The sequence below is a fragment of the Lygodium microphyllum genome, chromosome 3, assembly GCF_053477565.2.
Source record: "Lygodium microphyllum isolate KBCC chromosome 3, Lygodium_microphyllum_v1.1.10, whole genome shotgun sequence".
Lineage (NCBI taxonomy): Eukaryota > Viridiplantae > Streptophyta > Polypodiopsida > Schizaeales > Lygodiaceae > Lygodium > Lygodium microphyllum.
This window is the reverse complement of record NC_141137.1, coordinates 96981215-97000574: the sequence shown is the minus strand read 5'-3', so window position 1 is coordinate 97000574 and position 19360 is coordinate 96981215.

Here is a 19360-nt window from a genome sequence, read left to right as displayed (position 1 = left end):
GGCATAGTAGCACGAGGGTTTCCTTGGTGCTAGGTTCATGCAACGCTGCATAAGAACCGTAGCTGAAAACCATTAAAATGATGTTTTCCACATGTGCACAATACTGATTTTATAATTGTTTGAGCACTTAGCATCCACAATATGCATAAATCATGAAAACATTTAAAGGTATCAGAAATCCTGGATGCACATCAATTGCTTTCATTAGGACCTTGACCCACATTGAGTGAGAGACAGGACACCCTAAGCCATAGGCTAGTCATGGGGTCTAGGGGAAAGAGAAGTAAGGACAATGGTACATTCCTGTATACGATCAATTGGTACCTTGAGTGGATTTTGTACGAAATGTTTATATGTTGAGCGACGCACCGAGGGGCCAATCCCCAAGGTGTAGGAGAGTCGCAGAGGGGTGGCGGCACTCAGCCGTTGGAGGACCCCCTATGTCTGTGCTTCGTGCCATTAGGCAATGTGTAAGGGACTCCCTCTGAGGAGTAGTGGGTGAGAGAAGAGTGGACTACAAACGACGTAATACAAACGCAAGATATTTAGGAAGGCAACGTATGTGTCATCAACGCTCCTGGCCGCGAGGCCGTGGGGTTGTTGAGCGCATGAGATAGAGGTCCGGCTAGTTCACGAGCCAGTGCCAGCCCGTTTTAGGTCCCATCAGTGGTGCGTCTGCCGGAAGCCGCTTAGAAGTGGCGGCCCTCGAATCCTTGTTGTTTAGGGACCAGTTAGCAGTTTATGCCAAAGGATACTGAGATTGATCTGTTATTTATCGATAAGCATCGTCTAGCAAAAATCCAAAAGCAAGAGAGAGACGAAAGAGCTAGGCGACGTGCTGAAATTTTAGGAGATATTCCCCTAAGCGTAGTGGTGCTGAACCCTTACGAGCGAGTAAGGGATCTAGTGGTCTTGGTGCCACAAGCAGTAAGTTAGGAGAAGGTGGAAGCTCTAGTGCTCCCCTTCCTTCCATAAGCCAGTCTACATCAAGTGCGGGAGGTGCAACCCCACCGTCCCCTATTCCTAGTGCAAATCCAATTTCCTTCATGGCGCAGCCTATTGCAATTCCAGCAGGAACGACGGATTTTCCGGCTCTAGGTTACCCGCTACCCATTTTTAATGGGCTAGTTGAGGAAGATGCAGAACTCCACATTAGGAGTTTCAAAAGCTAATGTTTAACTGTCGCATCCAAGAAGAAGGACATTTAATGATGTTCTTCAACATGACTCTCAAAGGAAGAGCTGTCATATGGTATCATGGTTTAGAAACCGGAACCATATTGAATATTGATGCATTTTATGGAGCTTTTTGAAGGGAGTTTGCCCCTGAAAGGGGTGGGCAATATTGGTTGCGTGTACTCAATGTGACCCGCCAAGAACCACACGAGGATATTCGTGCTTATGTGAAGAAAATAAAAGAGGTTTTCCGTAAGTTGGACACCTCTATTCCTATCCCCGCAGCTGCCCAATTGCAATACTTCCTACATGGTTTGGACTTTAACATCCAATTGCAGTTGAGTAGTGTCCCCTTGGGGGATATAGATACTGCCATTACACGAGCACAAGAGGTGGAATCCCGACTACAAGAAGCCTATGCTTCTCGAGGCAATGTGAATATGGGTCTAGCATTGGGAAACAATATGGCGATGGCCAATGGCAGTAGTGGCCAAGGGATAGCGATGGCTAATCCTAATGGGAGAGGGAACATGATGCAGAATGTGCCTTTATTACCAGCTCTCCCTAGCATGTCGATGCCTACGGGCAGTCAAATGGCTCCAAATGGTGGAGGCCAGGCAGTCAATTCTAATACCATGCCTATGGCTCAACAACCAGTGCCTAATCGAATTGTTAGGCCGATGGAACGACATGGTAATGACCAAGGCTATGAGTCGAGCGCCTCCAATGTTCTTGGCGAGCTTAAGGACATGATGAAGCATTATACTGACATGATTACGGAGCAGTATCGATAAATAGCCGTGGATGTCAAATTCCTTAAAAAATAACAAAATTTGATAGGAAGTAGATACCCAGATGAGGGTGCACCTTCGAGGTTTAGCTGCAAATGGTGTGGTGGGCAACACTATCCAGGAAATTTCCCAAATGTTAAGTGCGACATCTGTGGAAAATCCGGCCATTTAGCAGCTACTTGCTGGAGTAAGATCAGTTCCCTCCAGCGAGGTAGTCGGCAACCAGGGCCTGTTTATCATTGTGTGCAAGGAAATGATTCCCAACGAGAAGACGGGCCTAAACAAATACTTCAAAGACCAAAGACTATAGTGGAGGAGCTACCTAATGGTAGTGGGATTAGTTTGATTGAGGCTGTATGCGTTAATGATGCTGAAACCTCTAATCTGCGAGCTGTTCTTACAAGAGGTCAAAAGGGTAGAGAGGCCGACAAGGATAAGCCTGTCGACGGAAACCCTAAACAAGGCGACAAAGGAACGCAAATTTTGGATCCTGCCATGGAAGGGGGACCTTTGAAGCCCGTGGAAAGTAAAGCCAATAAGGAATCACCAAAGAAGAAGGTGAAAGTAAAAAAAAAGGCAATAAAGCCGATTCAGCGACCTAAAGAGAGGATGATTTGGCGTGAAAAGCGAGCTCTATCGAACTATCATGAATTCGATTTGGCGAGCTCTCTTTGTGAAGTCAAGCCGGATGTGAATCTTTTGCAGCTTATTAAGCTTTGTCCAAGAATACGCAAGGAATTTAGAAAGATCCTCCGTACCGGGTATATCGTAGAACCTTTGGGTATTGCACGAGTTGGTGATGACTGGTTCGAGCATGCTGAGAAGCATTGCCCAAGGGTTGCAGCCTATGTCGATGGGATATTAGTAGATTATGCCATTGTCGACACGGGATCATCTGTTAACATTATGAGTTCTGAACTGATGGAAAGGTTGGGTCTTGCGATCCAGAAAGATACCTCCACAATTCTCAAAATAGCAGATGATAGTTTGAGGCAGCCGGAAGGCTGCATTACTAAGGTCCATGTCACTGTTGCAAATATAGAATGCCTGTTGGACTTTAGGGTGATTCGTTTTGCAGGGCGTCCAAGTTACCAAGTATTACTCGGACGACCCTGGATCTTGCAAGCGGACTGCCAAGTAGATATACCCGCCGGTCGACTAATATTCGGCAGAGGTGCCCAGCGTGTGGTGGTTGATGCTTATCCTAAGTCCCCGCAGAGTGAGAGAGCTCCTCTATCCTCTACAGAATTGGAGACATTAGAAGATTTATCTGCCACACTGAGACATCATTGAGTGATGAGTCCAAAGAGGGATCCACCACAGAAGACATCTATCAGATCACTTTGAACGAGCCGATAGAGGCCCAAGATCGTATAAGAGATGCAGATGTTATCGAGCTAGACCTTGGTACGCCTGATGATTCGCGGCCAATCAAATTAGGTTCTATGCTCAGCACAGCAGAAAGGGAGGACTATGTGGCCTTGATTCAGGAATTCCATGATATCTTTGCCTGGAGTTATGATGAGCTGAGAGGCATTTCTCCTAGTCTTGTTGTTCATACAATTCTGTTGAAAGAGGGCAGTCGTCCTGTACGACAGAAAGTAAGGCGTATGCCCTTCGAACTGAGGGACGGGCTGTTTGAAGAGTTACAGAAGCTTCGAAAAGCGGGTTTGATTTTTCCTGTGCAACACACGGAATGGTGTTCGCCAGTTGTGATTAGAAAGAAGAAGAATAATCAAATCCGTTTATGTGTAGACTTTAGGGAGCTGAATAAGCAGACAGTTAAGGACTACTACCCGTTGCCATTTATTGACCAGATTTTGGATCAATTAGCGGGTAGGGAGATATATTCGTTTATGGATTGCTTTGCAGGATATAACCAGATGGCAATTGCAGAAGAGGACAAGTTGAAAACAACTTTTATTACTGTATTTGGTACTTTTGCGTACCATGTGATGGCCTTTGGTTTATGCAATGCGCCTGGTTTGTGGCAACGAACAGCAAATAAGACATTCGGTGACATATCCCCTGAAGAGTTGAAGGTGTTTATTGATGACTTAGGGGCCGCCACCGTGAGAGGAAGGCAGTTGATCATTTTAAGAAAATGCTTTGAACGCTGTAGACAATTTTGCATCGCCCTAAACCCACGGAAGTGTGTTTTTGGAGTATCTTATGGGCTATTGCTGGGTCATGTGGTCAGTCCGGTAGGAATTGCGACAGATCCCGAGAAGGTCAAAGTTATAGTTGCCATGGGTCCACCACGCACTCCGAAAGAAGTTCATAGCTTTCTATCTTCGGTTGGTTATTACCGTAGATTCATAAACGCCTTGGCAGAAAGAATGTTGCCGCTTACAAATTTATTGTCCTTTAGCTGTTTGTTTGTATGGGGTAACCCTTGTAAGGTAGCATTCGAGGATGTGAAACAGGAGCTAGCAAGAGCTCCCATTTTAAAAGCACCTAAAAGAGGTGAGGTGTTTTATATATTCTCAACAGCCACCATGTATAGTATCAGCTGCTGTTTAGCCCAAATTTGGGAAGAGAAGTGGTATCATCCGATAGCCTTTGCTAGTCGAAAATTGGGCATTTCAGAGATAAATTATACCTACATGGAGAAGAAGTGTCTGCGATGGTCTTTGGGACCAAGAAATTCAGGCATTATATTCTCTATGAGAAAGTCGTGCTTTATACGAAGGCGGAGGGGCTTCGACTATTGATGAATAAGCTACAGCCGCCTGATCGTCTAGCGAAGTGGTTAATCACTTTGCAGGAGTTTGATTATGAAATCAGGAGTAAGCCACCAAGGTTGCAAGGCATCGTGGAATGTCTTGTGGACTTTGGGGAGCCGAAAGAATCTGTGGCTGAAGGTAGTGTCATGGATTTGTTATTTAAAATAGATACGGCATCTATTCCCTCCTGGTACGCTGCAATAACGCATTATTTATCGACGAGAGAGGCGGGATCCGAATTATCTAAAGCTGAGAGAAGGAAAATTAAGCAGCAAGCGTTAAAGTTTGCCTTGATCGCAGGTACATTATATCGACAAGGGGTTGATGACATCTATCGCCGATGTGTGATGCCTGACAAGGTGCCATTCATTTTGGAAGAGTGCCATGATTCTGCTTGCGGAGGCCATTTTGCTGGACGGCTTACAGCATAAAAGGCTTTAAGAGTAGGTTATTGGTGGCCTGCCATCTTCCAGGATGCGTTTGTGTATGTTAAGAGATGCGATATTTGTCAACGACATGATAGTCGAGAGAATAGGAAAAGACCACTCACCCCTATTATGGCGATACTTCCATTTGAGAAGTGGGGAATAGACTTTGTGGGTCCTATTACTCCGTCGTCGACTGCGCAAAAGAGGTATATCATTGTAGCAACTGACTACTTCAAAAAGTGGTCAGAAGCACGTGCAACAAGGAAAGATGATGCTAAAGAAACTGCTAGTTTCCTTTTAGAGCAGATAATATGCCGTTTTGGTCCGCCAAAAGAATTAGTGTCGGACCGCGGAACCCATTTCTTGAATAAGGTGATCAAAAGCTTGACAGAGACTTGGCAAATCAAGCATAAAAAGGAAACCCCATATAACCCGCAAGCCAATGGGCAAGTTGAAAGCACCAACAAGCAGCTTGTGGGCATCCTGTCCAAAATTGTGTCGGAAAAGAAACGGGATTGGGATAAAAAGTTATATGTGGCAGTGTGGGCCTACAATACGACCTTCAAACAAGCCACTGGCCATACCCCGTTCAAGTTAGTATATGGGGAGGAGTGTGTCTTGCCTTTAGAGATTGAGCTGCCGACTATTTGGTTTGCCATCAATCATTCTTTGAGTGATGAAGATGCACTTTTTGAGCACTTGACGACACTGGAACATTTAGATGAGCTTAAGCTGCAGAGCTTATTGCACCAAGAAGTGGCAAAGCGCCGAATGAAGCAGCTACATGACCTCAAAGCCAAGAAATACACCTTCATGAAAGGATAGCTTGTTCTGTATTATGACGCACGACGTGAATTATTTACAGGCAAGCTAGAGCCCAAATGGGACGGACCCTATAGGATCGTTAGAATAGGAAAGAATAAATCCACAGTCTTGTTAGCTGACCTTGAGGGGATAGAATTTAAAGATTAATCTTAATAAGATTAAACCTTATTATTTCTGATTGCACTACTACTATGATTGCCTTGCAGGTCTAGACGAGATTGATCAAACATCTGCAAGGAAATCGTGATAGAGGTTGATGGGTCGTCTAATCCCTTATTTAGAACACCCATATTTAGAACTGAGGTATCATCAGGGAAAGCTCATTTGGTGGAGCAAAGGATATAAGGTGACTGAGCAAGAAGGCGAGACATTTATTTGGGAGATCAAAGTCTTCTGCCATCACTGCCTACAAATTTTGACGAGCATCCCTGTTAAATTCAATGATGATGGAGGGATGGAGCCTACAGTCCACCCGTTGAATATGCTGAATTTCGATTACCATAATTACGAGTAGAGTTCAGGATGGCAGGATATGTAAACCCTTTATGGACGTACACCTTGTACTTTGATGGGGCGTCCAGGGGTCCATGCAAAAAAGGAAGTGTAGGAGTTGTCATCCGAGACCCCCGACGACGCATTGTCATGAAGTTAGCTGCTTATCTCGGGGTGAATTTTACCAATAATATAGCAGAATACAAAGCCCTGATTATGGGTTTGAATATTGCAAAGAAGGGTGGTATCCGCCAATTGTTGGTGAAAGGGGACTCTCAGTTGGTTTTAAATCAACTCAATGGGACGTACACGGTACGAAACCCCATCCTTTGCATGTACCATCATACTGCCATAGCCCTGCTAGATGAATTTGATAGAGTGTCTTTTCAGCTGATTCCACGAAATTGGAATCAGTTTGCCAATTCATTGGCTAATTTTGCATATGAAGAAGACCTCTTCTTTAATTGTGGTCCTTGTCCCGATATATCTATTGACGATGAGACAGGACCTGGTCGTTTGTGGGGTATGCTTTCTGAACATGCCCTCTTTGGCAGACGATGGTTGATCTGGGTGATGCAGAGGGTAGGCGAGACTCATCTGCCTTTATTATCTTGGACCCATAGACTGATTAGATGACATGTGATGCGAACACCTCTTGCGATATATGCAGGAGGGATGGGTCATAATTTAATGCACCTAATTTAGGGCTATGAGCCCCTGTTCCCCTGGGAATGTTATGCTTTGATGTCTATCATAGTTGTTTCTAGGAGGATGTTATGCGTAGTATTGTTTGATTTCATTAGGCCAAGAGGGCCAATCTATTGGCAAAGTCATGTTTGATTTCATTAGGCCAAGAGGGCCATTTCCCTGTCTAGTGTGGGTGCGTTTAATCGGGTTTTTGTTTTAAGTGTTGTGCTGGACAGGTTTCATGGTTCGTGGAATTTGGTGGAGCCTGGAGGAGCCTTTGCTGCGATGGAAGCTTCTTGTGGCCAATCCAGGTGATACCTCTCCTTTACGAGTACCTTTCTTTCCTGTTATATGTGTATTTGTACTTGTCGAGGGGATATATTTTTGTTGGGGACCGGCAACCAGGGCATGAAGTCCCAGGTTTAGGCTAAGTATGTCTGAGGGAGGTCTGAGTAGTCAGTACCTCCTGTTAAGGCATTGCTAAGCATCAAAAGACCTGTCTTAGAAGGCAGTTTTAGTGACCCTGTTCTGCTAAGCCTGCTAGGCAGTCATTCTAGGAGTTCTTGTTAGTTGTGAGGCAGTTAGAGAAGCCTGCCAGAAGATAATAATGATGATGCCAAGAAACCCTGAACATCCCAAAAGATGAATATAAATACGAAGGTGTGTAAAAAGGGGTTCTAACCCATATCAAAGAAAAGAAAAGGAAAAAATATCTTAGAAGCAGTTGATCATCGCCTTGAGAGGGCATGGTAGGTTCCTGGGGATGAATCAGACCCGGGGCCGATACCTTGTCTTCCTAGGGGTGGCTTCTTGCTGGAAAAAAAATAATAATAACAAAACAAGGAAGGTTGGAGCAAAAATAAAAGTGAGCGTTAGAAAAAGATTAAGTGTCGCCTTGCGAGGGCTTGGTAGGTTCTTGGGTGCCGAGACAGGTCCTGAGGCCGATGCCCTGTTCTCCTTGGGTCACTACGCTCAGCTCCCTCCTTTTTACATGCCCAAGTATGTTAATAAAATAAAAACCCTAAAAGAATAAATGTACTGAAAGAAAATACTTCTTGATCAGGCTATAGGAGTCCTCGCCTAGTAGGAGCTCCTAGTTGTGTTGTCTTTAGTTGGTAGGTAGTTCAGACCACCACTAAGGGCGACCTCTTTGATAGGTTTTTTAGTTTGGCTGTGTTGGAGTAGTTGGTTAGTCACTCGCTTCGGATCTTCTATTAGATGATGCTAGGCCTACTCCTTGTGGATATCACGCCTTGGTTCTGTCCGGGGGTAAGGTAAGCATTGTGCTGGATTTTATCGCATATTTGTTTTGAATCAGCTTGATGCTTCTTTGGTTGCTTATGTGCAGATATGTTCGTGGATTTGATGGGCTGAGTCACCCTATCACGTGGTCGCCAATGAAAGCGGAATTTTGGTGCCGAGAACTGCTTAAAAATAGCTAAAAATTATAAATATCAAGGGAAAAATATCCAATGTCAAAGGCGGCGGCTCGATCTAGGACGATTTTAAGCGCCAAAGTGCTTGGAAGGCGCCCGTGCGACACTTGCGGATTTTTAGTAATTTTTCCATATGCTTGTGTGAGTCAGAGAAGCTACCGACCTGTCCAGGATGCCGAGACGAGCTCACATAAATTTTCAGAACTGGATTCGGACACCGTATGCAAGAAAGGCCGGGGAAATAGCCAAAAAACGGTCAAAATTGAGAAGGTGCCCAAAAGGAGAAGTGAAGGGGTGCCTTTGGGAAGGGGCACCCCCAAAAAAATCAAACGAAGAAGAGGAGGGCGGCGTGCAGCAGCCGTCACATGGAAAAATGGCGCCCCCCCACAAATGCGAGATGTGGCTGTCAAGTAAGCCATATATCCAATGATAGCAGGCAACTACATTGATTCCTCGCTTCAAATCGCTCTCCTTCACGCAGGCAATGGCAACCTGTAGAGGGAGAGAGAAAATCAGTCTTTCTCTCTCCTCCCTCTCTCTCCTCTAAGGGGGGATTCATGCGGGAAGAGAAAGGAAGAAGAAAGAACGGTGGAGGCTTGTCTGGCATCGATCGGATTGCTCCACGGGCTGGAAATGGTGACGTGTGATCGCCATGAGCATGAAGTACTGCTGATTTTCAGATTTGCAACCATGGACATGAAACCCGAAACACGCAAATAAGTGGTAATTCAATTTTTTCAAAGGAAATTTGAGATTTCATGGCTTTTGATTGATAAAATGTTGTTCATGTGGGCTAAAAATTGTTTATGTTGCTGTTTTCCATGAGTATTTGTTGATCATAATCAGAAAATCAGAAAAACACGCATCTTGTGGCCCAAAATAATAAACTAAAACACGTAAAATATAGAAAACCAAGGAAAAATGATGTTTTTTAGCATAAAAATGGAAAAATAAATAGGGACACCAACTAAATTTTCATTTTTTGTTGCAAGAAGGAGCTAAGAGCCACAGCCCATAACCTATTTTGAATTTTTAGTAATTAAATAATGCAAGAAAATAAGGAAAATACAAGGAAAATAGAGAAAAACCACTAAAAATAGGGGAAAAACACATTTTGGGTGCCGAAAATTAATGAAAAATAAGAACAATGTTCGTGAATGTTTGTGGGGACTGAAGCATGAGGATTTGCCTTAGTTCAGTCCCACCTTCTTGTTCTAGTGTGTCTTTTTCCATTTTTTTACACATAAAATGATGGCAAAATGCCTTATAAATCCATGCAACAATGCAACATTTGATCGATGGGAGGATAGAGTGGTTAAAATGTGTCTAAATGCTGAGTGAAATGATGAAAAGCTTGCTGGTTTTTTTTGCATACCATATAGGTCGGTGAATAATTATAAAATAAGGGCCTAGTAGCACGAGGGTTTCCTTGGTGCTAGGTTCATGCAACGATGCATAAGAACCGTAGCTGAAAACCATTAAAAGGATGTTTTCCACATGTGCACAATACTGATTTTATAATTGTTTGAGCACTTAGCATCCAAAATATGCATAAATCATGGAAACATTTAAAGGTATCAGAAATCCTGGATGCACAGCAATTGCTTTCATTAGGACCTTGACCCACGTTGAGTGAGAGACAGGACACCCTAAGCCATAGGCTAGTCATGGGGTCTAGGGGAAAGAGAAGTAAGGACAATGGTACATTCCTGTATACGATCAATTGGTACCTTGAGTGGATTTTGTACGAAATGTTTATATGTTGAGCGGCGCACCGAGGGGCCAATCCCCAAGGTGTAGGAGAGTCGCAGAGGGGTGGCGGCACTCAGCCGTTGGAGGACCCCCTATGTCTGTGCTTCGTGCCATTAGGAAATGTGTAAGGGACTCCCTCTGAGGAGTAGTGGGTGAGAGAAGAGTGGACTACAAACGACGTAATACAAACGCAAGATATTTAGGAAGGCAATGTATGTGTCATCAACGCTCCTGGCCGCGAGGCCGTGGGGTTGTTGAGCGCATGAAATAGAGGTCCGGCTAGTGCATGAGCCAGTGCCGGCCCATTTTAGGTCCCATCACACTTTATCCTTTTGACCTTTCTACTTCTTTAAGCGAGCCTTCTCAAATTTAAGAAGAACATGTTGTCCCAAAGTGAGATCTAACTTACGACGATGCTTATCAGCTTCACGTTTCTGCTTCTCTTGTGTTCTTTGGATAGTAGCTTTTACTTGAGTGAAAGCTGTATCAATGTCTCTAACAAATGCATCTACTACTGCAAATATCTTATCCTTCGTAAAAAGAATGGGTGGTAAATGAGGCTTACCATAGATGATCTCAAAGGGTGCCTTACCAGTACTAGAGTGCACCGTATTATTGTATGCAAACTCTACTAAAGGCAAATACTTTTCCCATTCTCTTTGATTATAAGAGACATAGGATTTCAAAAGGTCCAAAATAGTACAATTAGCACTTTCACTCTGCCCATCCGTTTGAGGATGATAAGAGGATGAAAACTTTAACTTTGTCCCAAGGTTCTCAAAGAGAGCTTGCCAAAAGAGGCTGGTCATGCGGGGATCTCGATCACTTATAATAGACTTAGGCATGCCATGATGTTTGAAAATATGAGCAATGAATAGCTTAGCCATATGATTGGCTTTGATTGTCTTTTGCACAATTATAAAGTGAGCTTGCTTACTGAATCTATCAACGATAGTCCAGATTCCATCGTTGCCTGCTTGTGTGTGAGGAAGCTCCACGATAAAGTCCATGGCTATACTTTCCCAAGGCTCATTGGGAATAGGTAATTGCTTCAGTAGACCAGGTGGTTTATGCCTGTCATACTTTACTTTTTGGCATATCTTGCACTCGTGGACATATCTTTCAATGTCAACTCTAAGAGTGGGCCAAAAGAAATATCTTTCCAATTCTTGAGTAGTGGGTAGAATACCCCTATGTCCAACATATGGAGATGCATGTGCTTCATCCATTACCTTGTGTCACAATGGTAATGCTATACAAATTGCTTGATGATGATACAAATAACCATCTCGAATTGAGTAAGGTGTAATTGACTGACCTGAGTTAAGCCGATCCCATATGGTTGCAAAGTCAGAATCAATTGCGTAAATTTTGGGTAAATCCATGAACTCGTTATGGTAAATAGTTGTGATTGCATTATTTCGAGGTCACTATGATAGAGCATCTGCTACCACATTCTTAGTTCCAGATTTATGAAGGATTTGAAAATGAAACATAGATAAAAAATTTGCCCATCACATTTGTTTCTCTAAGAGCTTCTTCTGAGTGAGGAAGTATCTTAGACTTTGGTGATCTGTTTTCATAACAAAATTTGCAACAACTAAGTAGTGTTTCCATGCTTGAAGAGCATGTACCATTGCCATAAGTTCTTTCTCATATACTAGAGCATGTTGTAGCATTTCTCGTGTGTAAGAACCCCCCCTTTCAAAAATTTTTAAAATTAACTCAAAATTTTTACCTCTCTCTCTTTCCCTACCGATAGCATGTCGGGGGGAGAGAGAGAGAGAGAGGGAGTAAGAGTGGGAGAGGGGGGCATGCACCCCCAGGTGTAGGGGTGGCGGCCGTTAAACGGCTGTCTCCCCCCCAATGAAACACCCCCTCCCCACTATATAAGGGGAGCGCCCCCACCCCCCCCCCCCCCCCCCCCCGTGGTCTCAGGCGCCGCCCCCTTCTCTGTCTTCAACGCTAGTCCCCTGCCCCACCAACACTTCGCCAGGCTGCCAAATGCCCCCACATACCCTCATCACCATCATTTTTGCCATCATAACATGATTGAGGAGGAGGAGATGCTGTCAAGCTCAACTGACAGAAAAGAAGAAGCTAAAGAAGCTTCTTAAGAAGCTTCCACAAAGAGCTTCTTAAGAGTGCTTCACCCGTGGATCGCGTAAAGGACACAGTTTGTATGTGAAGGGAGTTTCCTTGTGAGAAGAGAGGACTGCCAACTTGCAAAAAATTTCAGCATACCCTCCACCTACTCGACTTATTCCCAAGTCCCAATTGTGATGGCCCCAAAGCGCCACACAAGAGGAGCACACGCGGGAGTAAGAGGAGCACATGTAGGAGTCCCCACCCGAAGCGCAAGAATCGATAATACCCCTCGCTTTGTTTTAAAAAGATTATAGGAATGTTCGAAAAAGCTTTACATGGCATGACAATGTACTTATAATTCTCGCACCATCATGATGAAAGGTTGTTGCATTTTTGGATATATGGTTCATCTGTTAAAAGATTCATTTATGCAATAATGTCCTAGTTGCATCTCGCATATAGGTTAAATATAAATTGCGATGTTCTTGTGCATTGGAAGGTTTTCATTGGGTAATTTACATTGGAAAAGAATGAATTATGTTGTATACAATGCATTTGTGCAATAAAAATCCCTTGTGATGATCGTAAATAGGTTAATTCATAGAAGGATGTGGAATTAAAGAATAGATGGTTGCTATGGAGAGGAATAAAAGAGTTATATTTTATTTAGAATTCGCATAAGCAACTGCATTCTTATTCGCATGACTTGCATGGGAAAAGAAAAGATTATGTTTTTATAGCATTATAAATTTACGTAGCATAACTTGCATGCATAAGTAGATGTACGAAAAGGAAAAGTGTTATATTTCATTTGATGAAAAGCATATAGGATGCAATACGCATGAAATGATAGTTACATTCAATATGAAAGATAGGTTAAGTTAAGTTAAAATGTTGCTTAGTATTGCATTTGCAAAGTTAATCCAGCGTTCTCGTACTTAGATCGTTCTATGTTGCGAGTAAGAGAGGGTACCGGGCCATAGGACACGAATACTAGTAATATTGACAAACGAAGGGATGTAATTCCTCAAGATAGGCATTGCTACGTATCTCGTGCAACTAGTCTGCAAGGTCACATGCTATTGCAACTAAATCATAAGATGCTACTACTATATCTTAGGCCAAGGGAGGCGAGATCTAATTACAAGTTAGATTCGTTAAGAAGTTGAGTAGTCGCCCTACTAGAACTCCCTCTCTTGGAGACCGATTTGTAAAACTTAGGGAAATTGTGAATTGCCAATAAGCAAATTGACCAACCGAGGACGATGGGGTTGTCCAAGATCTATTTAACTATAGTACAAGGAGACCTAAGGTAATGATAATTGGGGTCGGTAGGGTATAAACCCTAACCCAAAGAAAAAGGGGAAACAAGCAACCTAGCTTGCCAAGCCCTTGGAATCTCGCCAAGTAACGAACGATCCACGATCGAATGCTAGGAGTATTTGGGAAGAAGGAATCACACCTTAGCAATTGGTTGTACGAACGACCACAGAAATGATCGTGATTGTACACTTAGGTACATTGTTTGAACTTCTTTACTCAAGGAACTAATTCAAGGCCGAACACTTAATGCTTCAGGTTAATAGCCTAGAGGGAGAGGCAGGTTTAGTTACCTCGGACTGCCTGCCTGGCCCTATCCAAGGGGATTGTTAGCCGCGCCAGGTACATGGACCGAACCCGCCGCGAGATGTCTCTCCGTGGGTGCTACTTGGAGCGAGAGGACGCTTGGGTGCTAGGGGAGGCTCTGGTCGTAAATTCCTTGCCTCTGGATCCCACACAAGAGGCCGACGTGACTCGAGATGGGACCTAGAGGCCCGTGTACTAGTCTACAGGTGAAACTTGGAGTAGCAATCCTGATGATTGCTGGAGTAGCCTTCGGGAAAGATACTTGATGTATTCCAAGACTATGATAAATAAAGATCAGATATTTGAAAAAGGAACTTGCTTGATATTGTTTTTTTTATATCAGTGCGTAAGTTGTGTAAAGGAGCCTGTGTTTAAATTGATTAATTAAGGAAGCTGCTTTTGCATGTCAAACATAATGTGGTAGGTAATTAGATAACTAAGCAACCTGAGGAAAGTGCGGTGGATGTGACTTGGGTCCGTCCTACGGAAGGGTGGTCCCGGTTAGCTGGGAACTTTTCTCAAAAGACGTGATAACGAAACTATGAAGACCTAGAGTCATTAGAGTTAGAATCCTGATTTATGTTGTTTTAGGGGAGCGGAATGGGACTATGCCTTATGGGCAAAGAGGTTGAGCTTCACATCCATCTCGTTTTCCATTCTCTATGAACCAAGTGCAGCATAAATCTGCTTTGACTCTGTTGTTCCTACACAAAGTGGTTCATCTGGAGCTCGACGCTAGCCATTTCCTAGAGACTGGGCTGATAGGGAAAAAAAACCCTGACTTCAGGTTGGTCCTAAGTGGGAACGGTCGGATACTTCCACTTCGGGGCAGACTCAAGAAGACCTAGATCACAAACCCTGTGGCATCCCTTGTGAGTGCCAGGTGGTGCTTTCTAGACTCTCTTCCTGATGGGCTACTAAGACGTGTCCCACAAGTGGACAAGCGGACACGTTACAGTTGGTATCAGAGCAAACCAACGAGACCTAAAGATTATAAGGGAACTTAATGGAGGAAAATAAAGGGAATAAGGGGATAAACAGGGGAGGGTGAGTAGAATATAGCAGTGTTTTCTATTGAAAGCATTTCTATACTCACTTATGGATGCTAGGTTGCACAGTCACGAAGCATGGAGCAAGTTCTTGGTGTTCCAGGTCATGTTCATGACTGCAATGCATGCTTCGAATTATCGTCAAAGGTTTGGCATGATGAATATTTTGGACCACATCTATAATCCTTCGCCCATGTATGAGGAGCGGAGATGGACGGGAGACTCAAGAATATACTACATAGCAGCCCACCGACTCGCGTACCTTCAGACCAACTTGAAGAGAATCAAGTGGATGGAGGATTTAAAGATCGTGAAGCCGTTCATCTTTTTCGAAGCTCGAGTAAATGCAACTTTGAATGTTAGCAGTCGGCAAGTCAAGCAGAACAAGTATGTCTATGAAGAAGTGACCCAGGTGACAGAATTAAAGTGTTAGGGCGCTATGAGAAGAACGGGTATCAAAGGAAGGGATACCCCAAGCTTCCTATGACTTACCATTTCCTCAAAATCCATGACCCCACTCTATATTATTATTCCGTCCCTGTAACCGATTGTAACAATCCTATTTTCCCCAAACAAATGTATCAATCAGCCTGTCCTACTTATCTAAAATAAATGTACTCAAGGAGTTATGCCTTCATGAATAAATAAGACTTTTTACAATTGTCTATCTTGATCATAAATGTTAACTAAGGTGTTAAGTGATTAAATCACTTAGCTAAAAAGCTGTGCTGGTCATATTAACGTAATATGAGAACGTATGATAAGATGTTAACATAAAGAATCTTATTGTTCAGATGCAACCCCAAGCGCAGGTTCCAAATCCAACTCCTGCGCTAAGTCCAGCTGTGACTCAAGAGAAGAAATTCCTTCTCAAACAAATTAAGCCACCCAAGTTTTATGGCAAGGGAAGGATTGTTCAAGCCGACGCTGAGATCTGGATTGAGTCCATGGAGGACTATTTTGAGGCAGCAAGAACTGGCCTGCCAACCAAGCCATGCTCGCCAAACTTAAGCTAACAGAAGAAGCAAGACATTGGCGGAAACAGTGGTGCAGAGACCAAGCGATCTCAGAGGGGACAGTCACTTGGGATAGGCTTAAGGAAGCTATGCAAGGGAGGTATCTGCCACCTGCCTACCACACACAAAAGATGAATGAATTCTATGACTTGAAGCAGCTAGGATTATCCCTTGAAGCATATTATTCGAAGTTTGTCTCACTCCTAAAGTATGCACCCCCAATGGATATGACACAACAAGTGTCAAAATTCTGTATTGGGTTGAATCCACCCATAAACACTCGATTGGAATCAATGCGCCCAATGGACCTACATGATGCACTCATTCGAGCTGCTCCAATAATACAAGAGGTGCAGACCAAACCAAGGAACAACAAGATTTGGCCTTACAAGGATCAAAATAAGGACATGTCTAAGGCTCAAACTAAGAGAGCACATGGTCAGAATCAGGGCCAAAGAAAGAAAGCTAGAGTCAATGATGTCAACAACCTTGCTCCAACACAAAGCAATGATCACAACCCACGTTGTTTCTATTGCAATGAACTCGGACACTTCAAGAGGGAGTGTCCCAAGCTTGGCAGAGGGCATCGCCAGGGGCAATTCCAAGGTCAAAATAGAACCGCTCCTGGCCAAGGAACCACTGTTATATGGCCAGAGGGAGAACTTCCAATATTTCCACCAAGGAGCTGGACAATGAAGAAGATCCATCCATGGATGCTGACATTGAAAGGGCGATGATTCACGCCACTCTTCACAAGAAGGGTCCGAATCACCAATTCTCGGTGATTCAAACTCAATCAGAATATCAAGGTAAAATCTTCAAAACCTTGATTGACTGTGGCAGTACACATTTCTTCATTTCACGAATCTGTGCAAAAAGATTAGGGATAGCCACAATAGATACACCTACTTTACTTGTGGAATTAGCAAATTGTCGTGAGGTCACTTGTACTAGGCAAACTGCTAAGGTGAAATTCCTACTGGGTGGGAAGCCAGCTTTTGTGAGATTCAGGGTAATGAACCTAGGAGTCCAGGAATGTTTACTTGGAATGGATTGGCTAATACCCAATGATGCCCACATCCACTGTGGGAAGGGCCAAGTCTCCTTCCGAAATTCTAAAGGGGAACTAGTCACGACTTAAGGTGAGGCTGGTAAGCCAAAAATACAGTTGGCAAAAGCAACACAGATAATAAAAGGTATTCAAAAGGGACTACATGTCTATCTGATTAAGCTGAATAAGATAGATCAGAATCAGGAATCTAGAGAAGAACCTGCATGGTTAAAGGAATATGTAGACGTATTCCCTGAAGATCTAACGGAACTTCCTCCCCAAAGGGAAGTCGACCACGAAATCAAACTTGTGCCAGGAGTTGCACCGGTCGCAAAGAGGCCATATAAAATGTCCATCCCGGAAGCTATTGAACTGAAAGAGCAACTCAAGCAACTGTTAGACCAAGGCTACATCTGTCCTAGCAGTTCTCCATGGGGAGCTCCAGTGTTGTTCCAAAAGAAGAAAGATGGAACGCTTCGCCTATGCATTGACTACAGAGGGTTGAATCAAGCAACCATAAAAAATAAATACCCCATTCCAAGAATAAATGAATTACTTGACCGTCTTCAGGGGGCAAAGATCTTCTCAAAGATAGATCTCAGATCTGGATATTATCAATTAAGGATCAAAGAAGAAGATATCTCGAAGGCTGCATTCAGTACAAGGTATGGACACTTCGAATTCCTAGTGATGTCATTCGGGCTGACAAATGCTCCTGCTACCTTCAACAGGTTAATGCAGGATATCTTTAGGCCCTATCTTGATGACTTCATACTCGTCTTTTTTTATGATACCCGAGTCTACTCAAAATAGGGAAAGGATCATGAACCCTAGCTTTGCATTGTTCTTGAAACAATGAGAGAACACAAGCTTTATGCCAAGAAGAAGAAGTGCGCATTTTTCAAGCGATAGATTGAATATATGAGATTCATTGTATCAACAGAAGGAATTTCAGTAGATCCAGCTAAGGTTAGAGACATTTGGGAATGGCCAACACCAGCTTCTGTCAAAGAAATACGTAGTTTTCTTGGGTTGACAGGGTAGTACAAAATTTTCATCAAAGATTATGCTTTGATTGCAGCACCTCTGACTGATCTACTAAAGAAGCAAGTAGCAATTGTATGGTCACCTGCTGAACAGACCAGCTTTGACAAACTAAGGCAAAGCTTAGTATCAGCACCCATCCTAAAACTTCCTGATCTTAGTAAGGAGTTTGAAGTGGTAACTAATGCTAGCGCACTTGCTTTAGGATGTGTACTTATGCAAGAAGGTCATCCGGTAGCATATTCTTCAAGCAAATTGAGGAGCCATGAAAGGAATTCTGCTACCCATGACTTGGAGTTGTTGGCTATCATCTATGCTCTCAAACTTTGGAGACATTACTTGCTAGGTAACAAATTTTCCTTAGTAAGGACCACAAGAGTCTTAAATGGATTTTCACCCAGAATGAGCTCAATATGAGGCAATGTTGATGGATCGAAGTGCTGGAAGAATATGATTTTGAAATCAAATATAGGCTTGGAAAAGAGAATGTAGTTGCCGATGCACTCAATCATCGCAAGGCATTTCTAAATTCTCTCATTTTGCAAGATCCATCAACAGCAAGGTCTCTAGCCACAAACGTATCAATGCCAAACAACCCGATTCTTGAGCTAGCAAAAGAGAGGGCATATCATGACCCAGTCTATCAAAAAATGCTAAGGGAGATCTCCATCAAGGATCAAGACTCAAAGCTAAAGACGAAGTATCAAGAATTCTCCATCAGTAATGGACTTGTCTACTTTAGGATAAGATTATGTATCCCTGCAAGCCAAACTCTCAAGCAGAAGATACTTTGGGAAGCCCATGACTCCCCTTTCTCAAGGCATCCTGGTTGTGCCAAGACCCTTAACACGATCAGTAAGAGCTATTTTTGGGAAAGGCTCAAGGGAGACGTACTCAAATATTTCACAGGGAATGTTTGTCTTGTCAACGCATTTAGGCAGAACATGTTAAAATGCATGGGAAATTGCAACCACTTGACATTCCACAAATGAAATGGGAGTTCATTAGTATGGACTTTATTGTTGGCTCACCCCAAGTTCAAGGAGGATATAACTCTATTTTTGTTGTAGTAGATATGCTCACCAAGGTCACACATCTCATCCCTGTCAAGTCAAATTATGAAGCTTTAGACATTGCAATATTATTCATCAAGGAGATATTCAAACTTCATGGG